General features: G+C 49.1%; 1 protein-coding gene across 2 annotated transcripts in view; it reads left to right on the forward strand.

The window, feature by feature from the left end:
* Positions 1 to 1,260: 1,260 nt before the first annotated feature.
* SLC7A6 (solute carrier family 7 member 6) overlaps positions 1,261 to 14,902 on the forward strand; it is a 50,831-nt gene continuing 37,189 nt past the window's right edge. Inside the window, exons 1-2 of one of the 2 annotated variants that reach the window (XM_090062788.1) lie at positions 1,277 to 1,328; positions 5,249 to 5,369. The gene's annotated coding sequence lies outside the window, so the exon portion shown is untranslated. Of the gene's footprint in view, positions 1,329 to 5,248; positions 5,370 to 14,902 lie in introns of both variants that reach the window. The other variant, XM_090062787.1, reaches the window with a different exon arrangement.

Here is a 14,902-nt window from a genome sequence, read left to right on the forward strand (position 1 = left end):
GAAATAAGACAAGGATAAGCAAAAAAACCCACAGTTGTAACTGGCACTAATTAAAACAGAGGGATGTTAAGTGCTAGCCATATTAGCTTGAAGTCAGGCAGAAGGCAGGGTAGAGGTGCACCTTACAGACTAACTGAATCAGAAGTTAGGTAGGAGGCAGGATGTAGGTCCAACAAAGTAGGTTGTTGGCAGTTTGGTGTTGAAATGGTCAAGACTCCAACACACAAAGCTTAAACACGTACACAGCCATCTTAAAAAGAAATTTAAAAAAAAACTTGCGTCATCTACTTTTGCTTCTTACACAACAGAAGCAGTATCTAGGTATATCAGAGATGGTCATGGCTGCTTCCCATGTCAGATACCTGTCTGACAGTGAAGGCAGCAATGAACATTTAAAACAAACAGGTATGGCTGGAAGGGAGTGGGAAAAAAGAGGCAGCAAGAAACAGACAATGTGGGACCCATTCTTGCTATCTGCAAAGTCACTGGTGAATTTCCTGTTTGCTGGTACTCACAATGCGGCTGTAGCTTGTGGCAGAGCAATGCTGTCTATGTCCTAACTGGCCTAGGTACTATTGGCCTAATGAGTCTCAGATCCCTACTCCAGGACACCAACCACATTGTGACTCACATGTCTGGGACTGTAAAGTCCAGTGCCTGGGCTGGCACCGAATTATTCAGTTGCTTTTAGTCAGGCAGAGCAGGACTACCCATCTCGTGATATCTACTGTAAAAGCAAGCGTTGGTAAGGGCCTTGCCTTGAGCTCAGGCGAGTGAAGAGCAGCTCAGGGGAGGCAAAGGCAGCAAACCCGCAACACTAATCACAGGTTTACTGGGGTGAGGCACACAAGGAACCTCAAGGCCTCAAGATGGCCTGGCCCAGGGGACAACACAGAGAGCTGCTTACCGGGCTGAGCCCCAGACTTTGGTGCTGCAGGGCCCCTAGAGATCAGTGCCATATATATAGTGGTTTCATTTAAATAACAGAAAAAATGTGGTGTTGGGGTTACTTTTTTAACCCTAAATTGGGGGGTGTTTTTAAATCAGACAAAACCGGAATCCCTGGAGATCACCCAGCTCCAAAGCTCAAGCTCCCTCCCTGCAGGCTGGGCTGTGGCTAGGGCAGGCGCCTCGCCCGGACCCATCCCGGCCCCCGCGGGTCAGACGCGAGTCCGAGCAGTCTAGCAGGGCGGGAAGCCGCCGCCGCCGCAGCCCCGGCTCCTCCTGCCTGGCTGCAGGAGGCGGAGCAGCTGCTGTCACGTGGCGCAGAGACGCGGCTGCAGCGGCCGGAGCAACTGGGAGCGCGGAGCAGCGCGGGTTACGGCGAGGTACTGCGGGTGGGGTGCAGCGGCCGCCGGCACGTGCCCCGGGCCGGCTGCGGTGTCCCCGAGCCGCGTGGCGGAGGGGCTGGTTTGTAGCGCCCGGCTCCGAGGTGCTTGGCAGCAGGTCCTCCGGGGCCGCGGCGGTCGCTCTGCTGCTGTCCCCGGGCGGGGCGGGGCGGGGCGAGGCGCGGCTGCGGGCGGGCGAAGCTGGATGAGCCTCGCGGGGAAGTGCTGCAGCCCGGCGGGACGGGGGCGCTCCCAGGGGCCCGGCCGGGCTGGCTCTGCAAGCCTCCGGCTCGGTCCCGCCGACAGAGCTGGGACGGGGAAAGAGTCGCCTCGGCGCAGCCTTGCAGGGAAATCCCGCTCGCGAAGTCATAAGGGTCCGCAGCGGGTTGTTGGCCGGGGTGCACTCGGACTTTACCTAGTACCTGCAGGGTCACAGTTGTTGTAGGGATGCTGAATATTTTAAACGCTTTTTTGAAAGCAGAACAGTTCAGATCTGTTTGGCCGTACACAGACATAGAGATGATGGGTGCTATATAAAAGCACTTAAGCAGAAAGGAGGTAACTTGATGTCATGAACTGGATAATTTGCTAAACCAAATACAGTTTTACAGAATTGCAGCGCACTCAGTCTAGCCCTGTGGGTCTCAACCTTTTTTGCACCAAGACCCATGTGTAACCATCAGTGGCCAGTCCTGACCTGGTGCCCCTCACTGCTTACCTGCTGCCACTAGGTCCCAGCTCCCCAGTGTGTGGGGTAGGGGCGTGTGGAAAGTCGCAAGCAGTCCCTTGCAGGCTGGAGCTCTGCCAGCCTGCAAGGGAAAAACCACTGTTTCCCACATTTTTCTTATTTAAAGGAAAATCTATTTTTAAAGTTTGTTCATGACCCTTTCATATGTTGAGACCCACATGTTGAGAAATGGCCTGCAAGGGTCAGCAAAAGCAAACACGCACACTTTCCGTACATAACCAACTGGAGAAACACTTGTTGGAAATCTGTTTCAGTTACTAAAACTAAGATCAGTGAAGTCAGTTTTGTCTACTTTGACATTTGCCAGTGCTCTGTGTGTAGCAGTTCTCTATACAGCCATCAGTTAGGTCTTCTGTTCAAATAGCCATTATAATCTGATGCTTGTTTAATGACCTCTGAAGAGAACTGAAGGATTATTACTTACAGGAGGCCTACTAGTTGGGGATGGTCCTGCTTTGAACAGGGAGTTGGATTGCTGAAACAGAAACATTTACATTGCTTGCCTGTAGGATTATGGCTTTACTGAAAATAGATGCATAATATCCACCAGGAGCCATGTATTAACAAAGCCTAATGTGGTAATGAAAAATAGGTCTAGAGGGGACGTCAGGAGGTCATTTAGTCCAGACCCTTGTTAAAGTCAGGATAATCCCTGTCTAACCCATCCTAGACAACTGTTTGTGTAACCCACTCTTAAAAAATTCCAAGGAAGGAGATAAAGGAAGGGCAAGATTCTGATGAACCAGGAACTGCTGTTGCCAGTATACAGGCTGACTCCTAAAGGTAACATTTTAAAACCAGACAGCTCAGAAGTGACGCAGCAGTTCAAGTCAGATAAACTATGCTCATTTTTTCTCCTCCGAACAATCGTAAGAGCATGTTACTGAATGCATGCCCCTCCCCGGCCTGGTGATATCCAGCCACTTTTCATATTGTATGCTCTTTAACAAACCCTAATATTGCCCCAGGTGCTATATTTTAATTAATCTCTTGGTTTTGGTTAGAGCTGGTGCCTTTGGCTAGCTTTGACAAGTTTCCAAGAATGGTGTACAGGTCTGGAAGGCTTAGAAAAGTTTTGCAACATATGGTATAGCTAAAGGTCTTCCCGTGCTGCTACTTCTAATAATCATTCCCCCTCCTTCCATTTTCTTGTATGGTGAACTTGCAGGTTCGTCATCTAGGCATGGGTGACTGGTGCCTCCTGAGTCTGGTGGGGCATCAGATTGCAGACAGCGGGGTGTCCCCTACCTGCTAATCGCTGACCGGGGTGGGTCCCCCAGCAACCAACTGAGCCAGCAGCGAAACCGGAAGTGCACTTCCAGCGGCGCTTCTGGTTTCACGGTTGGTGCTTCCAGGGGGTGCACGGACAATCTCAGGGGGTGCACATACACCCATCGCTAAGGCATCTAGGGATGTTGCAGCCGGTAAAGACCTACAGGAAGCTATATTACTTAGTGAATACAGGCATGTGTGTCATGATCAAAAAGGGGTCATGTCTGACAACCAACAAAGAGAGTGCAATCCAGGGAACATAAACTTCCTACCTGGGAAGGTTGCAAGGAGGACTGAGCAATTTTGAATATTGTTTTTTCTAATTGCAAAGATTTTGCCTCCCAAAAACTAAGGTTTTTAATTCCAGGGTTAGTGTCTGTTTGTGAGAGAGGAAAATTGGTAACAGACAGCTATAGTTCCTAAATGCATTATCCAGGTAATACAGAGGGACTATTTTCTTCAGTTTTGGTGAGGCAGACCAGGAAGTATGGAAATGCTTGCTCTGGTAATTTAGATGACTATCCCTCTGTCAATGCCCATGAAACGAAAGGAAACAGGTAATCTAATCTTAATACGAAAAACTGTGTCACCAAAAAAGTTGAGAAGTCCCACCTAAGCTTCCTTAAGTTACACTGCAGTACTAGGGATATATGTTGTAGCAGTGTTGGTCTAAGAAAGAGACAAACAAAACTCTTGGGGTAGAGGTGATATCTTTTAGTGCCTGACTAATTGGAGAGGAGTAATTTAAGTGTAGATAATTTAACAGAAATGCAAACTCTAGAACTCTTGGTTCAGAGATGATACCTTTTGTTAGACCAACTAAGAAATCACACAAAAAAATTATATTTTTCTGCAAGCTTTCAGGCGCACACACCCTTCCTCAGGTTCAGGGAAAATTAAAGATGATAAGTCCCCATAGGTAGAAAATAAGCTATCATCTCTGAACCAAGAGTTATAGAGTTTTGCATTTCTTTTGTCGTAGACCAACACAGCTACCAAATACATCCCTGATAACTCAACAAGGTAATTGAGAGAGAACTCAACAGGGTAATTGAGAGAGAACTTGGTTAAACAAAACATTCCTTTTAAATTGGAGCTAGGTCCCTGTTAAATAGATTTAAACCTTTCAGCAGGTGTACATTTTTGTCCTAATGAGCTTGTGCCCTTTCTACTACAAAGGGTAATCACATTTTTACCTGCATGTACAATATAGGGTGTGGTGATGATTTTTATCAGGGAGGAAGGGGCTGGTGGGCAAAAACTTCCAACTTTCAGCTTTGAAATGCCCCACTGTACTGTTCAGGCTGATGATACATCACAGGGATACATACCAACACATCACAGGGATACATACCAAGCTTTCCACGCTTATGCTTAGTACAGTGCAGTGTTTTGCCCATTATAAGTTTTTATGCCTGTCTGTTTGTTAGAGCTTCTCTTTGTTTTGTCATAAGTTTCTGTTTCAGCACTGACCTCATGGAGCCATTATGGCTTGCAAGCAATAGTCATCTTAACCACTACCTTTCAGGTTAAATAAGTTGTTCAAACTTATTACCAGGGACCTGGGTTTTCTGTTTGCTAGGCAAAATGAGAATTTTCTCTAATGGGGAAAACCACAAGAAATAGTGGGTTTGCCCTTGCAGGCTTTCACAGTTCCAAACTGGGGGTAAAGGGACTTGGGGGGGGGGGGGTACCACAGGCATGTGATCAGCAATACAGCCAGGCAGCAGTGGAGAGCAGCTCCCCAGCTGTCTGCAGGTAAACCGGGGGGGGGGGGGTGCAGAATGAAGCAGCCACAGTTAGGGAGGGAGTGTGGCAGGGTTGGTGACTAGAGATGCACTGATGCATCAGTCCATATTGTATCGGCACCAATAATGTCAATTTTCCTTTTATCGACAAGTGGCTTTTTTTGGCTGATGTCACTGATAATGTCGCTGATAAATGATGTGAGCATGCATGCAGCTGCAGCATTCATGTGGTCAGGAGTGCAGCCCGGCAGCTTGGAGAGCAGCATATGGCTGGTAAGTCTGTGGGGGGTAAGTGGCATGGGGGATAGATTGAGGGCCCTGTGGTGAGAGAGATAGTGGGGCTGGGGCAGGGGAAGGCGCTACACAGCCGTGGCAGGACATGGGGTGGAGCTGCGAGTGGCTTGTGTGGGGGTGGGGAGGGGAGGAGGAGGCTCCTGCCACTGTGCACACCCCCAGGGGAAGTTTGGGGGCCATGTGTCACATGAATCAGTGCATGGGGCTAGAGCGGGCTGCCCACTTAAGGCTGGGGGTTGTGCCAGGCTCTTCTTAGCAGAGGGGTTGGGCCAGGGCTGCGCTCAAGGCAGGCAGCGGTAGCTGTTGGGGGGGGGGGGGGCTACAGCCACCCCAGAATTTGCTGTAGTCCTTCTCCCAGCCCCTCTGTTGCCTGCCCTGGCCCAGTGCCCGCTGCTAGGAAGAGCTACGCTCTGCTTCTGGCCCCGAGAAGGCAACCCACCCTCACCCCATGCACATGCCCAACATACCTACCTCAGGGGTGCATGCAGGAGCTGCCCCTGCTTTCTACTCCTCCCCTGCACCCATCTGGACGAATTGGTCCCAGATCTGTCCCATGCCCTGCCCTGCCCTGGCTCTGTGTGTGTGTGGGGTGGGGGCTGTCCCTGCCATTGCCTCTGCCCCTGCCCAACTCCGTCCCTCATTATGTGGGCCTTGATCTGCCCTGCCCATGCCTCTTCCCCCCCCCCCCCGACTTATCAGCTGGATGCTGCTCTCCAAGCTGTTGGGCTTCATATCAGCAGTTGGATCAGTAAAGGCTGATATGGTTAGTTAATAATCGGCCATTGGTATTGACCCAAAACATCTTTATCAGTGCACCCCTATTGGCAGCTGGAGCTGGGAGTGCTGCCTAGCTTGGGTGGTACCCAGGGCTGTGGTGGAAAAGCGCAGCTGTGAGAGCCAGTCAGAGAGCCAGATGGAGCCCCAGATGGCTCATCTTGGGTGGGGCAACTTTCTGCTGCTGTGCACACTTCCAGGGAGGGGTCAGGTGCTAGAGGCCACACATCTGGATGGGTTGGGAGGCACATGCCTCCCCAGATATGTGTGCCCACAATGGGGTGTAGCACTGCAGCCTGGCTGGACCTGCACCAGGCAGGAGCCACCTCTGCGACCCTGCAGGTGCAATCTAGCATGGGAGGGCAGAGAGTCTCAGTGCTAGCGCTGCTGGGAGCCCTGCAGTAGCTGCGCTGTCAAGGCAAGCTGCCCCTTGCCTGCCCAGCAGCCATGGGGGAGCACAACTCTGCACTGCTGCCCCCACTGCTGCAGGGTGGGCACGGGGGGGACCTTGCTGTGACAGTGCAGGTGGTGTGGGAGTCCTGGTGGTAGTGGCACCGAGCCTCTACGCCCTCCCACATAGGTTCCCACTTACTGGGCCACACAGGTCCCTGGGCGAGGGCAGCAGGACAGACTGCATCTGCCCCTACCCCCCATGGGTTCTGCTTGGCTCCACTCTGGTGGTGCCACTTGTGCAGGGGCAGGGACAGGCTTCGCTCCAGCCACAGCAGCTGTCACCTCCTGCATGTGGCAGCCGGGGCTTGGGTGGTTGTGGCTGGTGCCCGCAGAACAGGGAGCAGGCAGCATGCAGCTGCCGGGTCCTGTAGCCCTGGCAACTGGGGGGCGGCAGTGCTGGGGGGACGGGGGGTTAGGGCAGGGGACTGTGGGTTGGGAGTGAGGGGCCCTGATGGGGATGGGAGCTGGGGGTCTGGAGTGAGGGGCACCAGCAGGGCTGTGGGGTGTGGCAGGCTGTGGGTTAGCAGTGAGGGGCACCAGTAGAGTCAGGGGGCTGCAGGTTGGAAGTGAGGAGTGCAAGCAAGGCTGTGGGGGTGGGGATCTGCAGGGCTTGCGGGGTGGGGGATGTGGATTGGAAGTAGGGCACTGGCATGGCCAGGGGGCTGCAGGTAGGGAGTGAGGGGAACTAGCAGGGCTGTGGCTTGGGAATGAGGGCTGACAGCATGGGCAGTACACTGGCATGTCAGGGCTGCTTATCGCCACAAAAGAGCAGGGGAGACAGCTGCAGCTGGGCCCATATCTTGGTGAGCAGAGGGGGCAGGGGGAGTTCTGATTTTCTATGATAAAATAACTCAAAATCAAACACCAAAATATATAGTCATTTAGAATTGATTTTTTTATAATGATTGAGACACTGATAGGCTTCCAAATTGCTTTAAAATTGTAGATGTGTCAATAAAGCAGTGTGTTAAACTGATACCTTTAGACAGACAGACAAAGGACATGTACAGGCATAACAACTTTTGCAAGTATAGGTAGAATGTGGCCCAACTTAAACAATGGAGAGAATAGTCTATAATTTCCATTTTAGAGGCTATGTACTAGGTTCTGTGATCCAATTTGAGGTGTTATAACGTAGGTGTAATTCACTCTGTATTAGGGGACTTTGCCACGTTAAAGACTATTTTCTTAGATGCTAGTATAATTGTTGAGAGAGAGCTGGAAACAGTTTCTAGATATATACTCTTGAAAGGTATTTAGTCTGTAGCTGGAACTTCTTTCCTCTAGCCATGTGTCAGAGGCCAAGTTGCTAGCCTTTAGATCATTGAGTTTTCTAGTTAGTCCTTTCCTGAAGTTCATTATTATTATTTTTTAGTTTGAGGATGATTCATATTTTGCAGCCTATTGCAAATAGCTATTAATTACTATTTTTTAGTATGAGAACACAAGAATGATCCCTTTACCTCTACTCTGTATCTCATAGATCTTGAGTGTAACAAATAGGCCTTTATCTCATAGCAACACAGAGTGAAAGCTAAGGCTAAGGGGAATGATATGGGGAAGATTATTATGCAGGACCTATCCAAATTGATCTGTTCCCTTCGTCTCTTCCATTATAGCTTGCAGCATTCAGAGACCTAGGAAGTCCTATTTGCACCTACATATATAACTGTTATAGTTAATGTATTAATGTTAACTGATGGACCTATCCTTTTATTAATTTTTCTAATCTTGGTTAAACTTGGTTAAATTAATCATCCTCTAAAACATCTTGCAGCAGTGAATTCTACAAGTTAGTTTTGTGTTTCACGCACTCAGTTGCAGTAGTTATCTATGCATGTCTATAAATTATTGTCACCCTGTAAAATGAGAAAAAAATGTTAATTCAATATTTTTTCCACTCTGGCACTTTTTTAAAGGAGACCCCTTCCTGTGGGCAGCTTAAATTTGGCATATTTCTGTACTGTTTTTCTGCAGAATTGTGATGTGGCTAACCTAAGGTACCTTTAAAGAAAGGTACTTAAAAGTTTGGATTTTAATTCCTTATGTTCAAGGTATTGGTGAATAGATTTTGCTTCAAGCAGGTTCAGCAGCTGGCATTGCCTGTCTACATTCTGCTGTTGGAAGTTCCTTTTGCTGGCTGTCCTTTTGAACTTAGCTCATTTGGCATTAACTATGGGCATCTCTGCCCATCTGTCATATCTTGATCCTTATCAAGGGTAGCAAAAAAGCAACACACCAAGGATGCTGTTAATGGTTGAAAAGGAACATGCTGTCCATATCCTTCCCTGCAAAATATTATTTTGTTATATTCCCTCTCAAAATCCTGCAGGAAACAGAGGATTCAAACTGAAGTATCCCACTTGATGTCCTTGATGGTTTTTAAACCTTGGAAAATATAACTACCCACTTGTAGCCCTTATATATTTAGTAAAACAACAGCATGCTACTGAGATACTGATATGTGCCGTGAAGTTAAGAAAGTGCCCTGCTGAGGAGTTTATCATGTGAATAGAAAATATTTCACTATGCCTCTGTTTCATTCTTTTCTCCCAAGTCTGTTCTCATTGCCTAGTCATAGCCTTGTGACAGAAACATGGGTTTTAGTAAATATTTTCTGTTCTCAGCATGTGTTTTTCTAACCTTGATCCAGCTTTAGTTCTGTTCTGTAATATTTTTCCACTCTGTACTCTGCCTCTAGGATTCTTCTTTAGTTGGATCAGACCGAGTTTGCCAATTACAGGTGATAGAACAGAATGCTGGGCAAACTGTGGCGAGAACCATTGCATGCACGTGCAGTGCTCATTTATATCACTCTTTAGCAGAAATTGGAAGCTGGAGAATAGAAAAAGCATACGGTCAGATAAGGGGTTCCATGTATAAAGAGAAACTTGGGACAGTGTAGCCTAAAGTGAGAAGATGGTTTAGAGCAGCTATCTGTTTAGCCATGGCAGAGTGTGATGGTAAAGCAGAGGCAGGAGCTGAATTGGCGAAGACTGTAGCAAAATATCTTAAGTTTGAAGAGGATGACAAGTTTTCATTTTGACTCGGTATACAAAGCATAAACCCACTCTTTTTCTGCAGGATTGGGTTGTATGTGTACAGGTATATCAAAACATTTAAACCACCAAGGTCTTGTCTGTGGTATGAAAGAGGTTACATGTTTAAAAGCTGTTTCAAGTGGCCAGGGTGGATACGTTAAGAATAATTTACACACCATAGTTACTTCCAGAAATGGGGTTGAAAACTTGCAGAACTTGTTTCATAATGGAGTTGAGACTTAACATTTTGTACTGTTTTATACCTTTGCTGAAATAGAAACAAGACTAAGTATAAGGTCAAATTTCAAAATAGCATTTAGTTGTCATAAAAATGTAAGTATCTTCATTAAGTGATAGTGGTTATGTTGTTTGCCTCAGATGAGGCTACCTGAAGTACACATCTAGCAGAAGTCCTATTTTTTAATTGCATCTTTCATTGTCAGAGTGTGCATCTACATGTGTCTGCCATTAAGGCAATGCAATAAATTCCAGTTCAGTTTGTAGAGTCAGGAGCTCTTGCACGCAGTGTCTACATGTATGCCTAGGACCACAGCCATTTGAGCTGGGGCGGAGGAGCCTCAGGCTGTCAGGGGGCCCGAAGGGTCAATTCCAGGTGCAGGTGGCAGTGTCGGGCAGTGGAGGGGCTGGCTGGGGCACTAGGGTGCTGAAGTGTGGGGCTAGGCAACAGGCAGCCCCTGCATTTTACTACTCTTGTACCCCTTCAGCCCTGGTCACCATCTATACATGCTTTTCAGCAGAGTTAAGTACTTTGCTGTAAGATACAGTACTGTCTTATGGCAGAGTTAGTTAATTTACTGTGCCTTAATACTGGCAAGCATGTAGAAGTTTGCATGCATGATGCTTTGCTGTGGACCTAATTAGTCAACTCCGCAGTAAAGCACACATGTAGGTGCACAGAGATTGTCATTATGCCAGCTTTGAATGTTAGTTAGTCGTTATATTTAAGATGGTTACATTTTAGGATGATGTACTCTCATTTGTGGCTAGCTGTTACATCTTTTCTTTTACAATAGCAATAGTTATACTTTAGCTTTTTCTGAAAACATAATAAATTAATATAAATCATGAGGGTTTTTAAGACACCAAAAACAAATCAGCTAATGTATAATGATTCGCTATAGGCACAGATTTACAGGGCTGTTTGCTAGAAGTCACTGTGATAATTATAATATACTTGGATTTCTAGAAGGTATTTGTTGTATACCATACGGAGTTTTGTTTAAAAATAAATCCTATGCTTAAATTTAAAAAAAATATGGCAGACAGTGGTAGATAAAAACTTGGATCACTGGCATCTTAAAATATAATGTTTTAAGGGGATGATCAGTTAACAGAACTGTTTCTATCAGGGTCTTCAGCAATTTATATAATTTTCATAGATTTCATAGACATTAAGGCTGGAAGGGACCTCGGAAGATCATCGAGTCCAGCCCCCTGCCCAATGGGCAGGAAGTCAGCTGGGGTCATAGGATCCCAGCAAGATAAGCATCCAATTTGCTCTTGAACGTGTTCAATGCAGGTGCTTGAACCACCTTTGATGGCAGACTGTTCCAGACCTTGGGGGCTCAGACAGTAAAGAAATTCTTCCTTATGTCCAGCCTGAAACAGTCTCACAGTAGTTTATGACCGTTCGACCTCATCATCCCTTGGGGCGCTCTGGTGAACAAACGTTCCCCCAGATCCTGGTGGTCACCCCTGATAAACTTATAGGTGGCCATCAGATCACCCCTGAGCCTGCGCTTTTCCAGGCTAAAGAGCCTCATGGCTCTCAGCCTGTCATCATAAGATCTGTTTTCCTGACCTCTGATCATGCATGTGGCTCTCCTCTGGACTCTCTCAAGCTACTCGACATCCTTTTTGGATTGTGGAGCCCAAAACTGGACATAGTACTCCAGCTGCGGCCTTACCAAGGCCGAGTACAAGGGGAGAATGAAAGGTGGAGAACCTTCTATTTTTCAGTGTTAAACACCATCAGGTTCTCATCCACCCATTTGCTGAGCCTGTCCAGGTCAGCCTGGATCACCCGCCTTTCACCCGGCGTGGATGCTTTGCCCCAAAGTTTGGTGTGATTGGCGAACTTGGCCAGTCCGCTCCTGACTCCAATGTCCACATCATTAATGAAGATGTTGAACAATATGGGTCCAAGGACAGAGCCTTGAGGGACCCCACTGGTCACAGGACACCATGATGAGTGACTGCCATCAATTCCAACTCTCTGGGTCCGACCACAGAGCCAGTTTCCCAGCCAGCAGATCATGGTGGACCCGAGGCCACAGTTGGCTAGTTTCACCAAGAGGTGATCATGCGCTACCAGATTGAAGGCTTTTTTGAAGTCAAGATATATGACATCAATCTCATCTCCCTTGTCCAGGTGATAGGTCACTTGGTCGTAGAAGGAAATGAGATTGGTCAGGCAAGACCTACCCACAACAAACCCGTGCTGGCTCTCCCTTAGGATGTTGGCCTCGGCCAGTTCATTAAGGATGGCCTCTTTAATAAATCTTTCTAAGATCTTCCCCAGGATAGAAGTCAGGCTGCTGGGCGTATAGTTAGCTGGATCCACTTTCCTCCCTTTCTTGAAGATAGGCATCACATTGGCCTTCTTCCAGTCTTTAGGCACTACACCACAGCGCCAGGAGTTTTTAAAGATCCGTGCCAGGGGCTGGGCTATGACGCTCACCAGCTCCTTGAGTACCCTAGGGTGTAGATTGTCAGGGCCAGCTGACTTGAAGGTATCCAGCTTCTCAAGATGTTCCTTCACGAGGTCAGCATTTATGGAGGGCAGGGGATCTCCCCCACCCAGACCTCCCTGTCCCGTAGTGGGCATGGGCGTCCCATGGGACTGATGAAAGACCGATGCAAAGTACCCATTTAATAGGTTGGCTTTTTCCTGGGCATCAGTTGTCATTTGCCCTATCTGGTTCAGCAGGGGTCCAATGTTGCCCTTGCTTTTCCTCTGGCTCTCCACATATCTGAAAAAGGACTTTTTATTGTCCTTGATGCTTGAAGCTAGTTGGAGTTAAGTTGCAGCCTTAGCTTTCCTGGTTTGCTCCCTGCAGGACTGGACCAGTGCAAAATAATCCTCCTTGGAGATTAATCCTGTCCTCCATCCTTTGTAGGCTTTTCTTTTTAGCCTTAGGAGGCCTGGTAGCTCCCTGGAGAGCTAGGAGGACTGTTGTGCCCTCTTGCTGCCTTTCCTTCGAGTTGGAATAGACTTAGCTTGTGCATTGAGGATAGTTCCCATGAGGAGCAACCACTCTTCTTGAACTCCCCTCTCCCTGGGGTCATGGTGCCTTAGGACTTGACTGACAAGCCTCCTGAGCTTGTCAAAGTTGGCTTTTCTGAAGTCAAGGACTTCTGTGTTGCTGACTGACTTGCCAGCTTTACGGCGGATGGTGAAGGTGATCAGCTCGTGATCGCTGTCACCCAGCTTCCCATTGATCACTAGGTTGCTGATTAGGTCATCCCCTGTAGCCAGTACCAGGTCGAGCAGCACTTTGACTCTCATTGGCCCATAGACTTCTTGAGTCAGGTAGAGGTCATCTACACACAAGAGGAAGCTTTGCGACCGTTTGGATTTTGCTGCGTGATCCTCCCACGAGATGTCCAGGTAATTGAAGTCACCCATGACAACCAAGGTCCTGCAGCATGCGGCCTCAGCCAGCTCCTGGACGAACTCCTGGTCAAGCTCAGGACTTTGGGTGGGAGGTCTGTAGTAGACTCCCACCGTTGTGTCCCCTGTGCCGTGTTCCCCACGGATTTTAACTCAGAGGGTCTCCAGCCATCCACCCTGGTCACCAATATCAGCTTGCAGGGACATGTAGCTTTCCTTGACATAGACAGCTACACCCCCACCCCTTTTATCTATACAATCCCTCCTGTACAGGGTATAGCCATCTATACGCGTGGTCCAGTCATGGGTGGAGTCCCACCAGGTCTCCGTTATCCCAATGACATCATAATTCTTTGCATTGAGCAGGAGGACGAGCTCCTCCTGCTTGTTTCCCAAGCTCCTGGCATGTGTGTACAGGCAGGCAGGTGTCTCCTTGGGGGCTCTTGCCTTGCCCACAGATTGTACCAGGGCTGGGGCGAGGGTGGGCTCCCTTAAGTGCCTTGGTCTACTGGCTTTGCAAGGGTTGCTCAGCGGGCCAGTAGTGGCGGTAGTCCCCCATCCCCCAGCGGGCTTAGTTTAAAGCCTGGTGGAGCAGGTCAGCCAGTCTGGCTGAGAAGAGCCTCCTCCCAGGGGAGAGAGGTGGAAGCCATCTCTTCCCAGCAGCTTGCTGCCTCTCTCATCAAAGAGCGGGCTGTGGTCACGGAAGCCAAAGCCTTCCTGATGACACCAGCTCCGCAGTCTTTGGTTGACTACGTGGATCCTCCTCTCCTTCCTCAGCCCATAGCCCAAGACTGGGAGGATTGACGAGAACACCATCTGTGCTCCCAGACCCTTAAGCCCCGCTCCCAAATCCCTGTAGCGCCTCATGACCCGGCTGGGAGCGCTCCGAGCCATGTCATTGGTGCCCACATGAATAAGGAGTATAGGATAGTGGTCAGTGGGCTGTAGGAACTTTGGGATCTTCTCCACAATGTCCCAGATGCGGGCCCCCGGGAAGCAGCAGACCTCCCGGGCTAAGGGGTCGGAGCGGCAGATTGCCCCCTCAGTGCCCCGCAGGATGGAGTCTCCCACAACAAGCACCTTACGTTTTGTCTTGGGGAGAGCGGGGACGGTAGCTTCAGGTGAGCCTGTGTTGCCTGTGGGAGCTGGCAACGCAGCAGGCTCTGCTGGAGCAGCAAGAGGTGCGAACCTGTTGCTAAGCTCCAGCGGGGCAGGGGCCTTGGTGCGGCGGGCCTTAGGGCCTTTGACCACCTTGGTCCATGCCCCTGACTGGACAGACTGAACAGAGTGGGAGGTCCTGGAGTCCTCCTTTGTCCTGGATGGAGACGGTGGTCTGCCTTCTGGCCCGCAGGGGAGAAGGGCCTGGCAGTAGGAGTCAATCTCCTGCTCACAGTCCCTGATGGCACGTAGTCTCTGGACTGTGGCCTGGAGCTCCTCCAGCTGGTGTGCCGGAGACCCCAAAAGGGAGCAGACCCCACACAGGGAGGTGGCCATGCTCCTGGGCCCCAGAGCCTGAAAAAGGGACAGGCAGCCCCCGCAGCCAAGAGCCAGGGGCTCCGTCTGTGTGGAGCCTGGAACTATGGGCTCCATCTGGGTGGCCATCTCTGAGG

Source organism: Crocodylus siamensis, chromosome 9 (genome assembly GCF_052110815.1).
Source record: "Crocodylus siamensis isolate JL-2025a chromosome 9, ASM5211081v1, whole genome shotgun sequence".
Classification (NCBI taxonomy): Eukaryota; Metazoa; Chordata; order Crocodylia; family Crocodylidae; genus Crocodylus; species Crocodylus siamensis.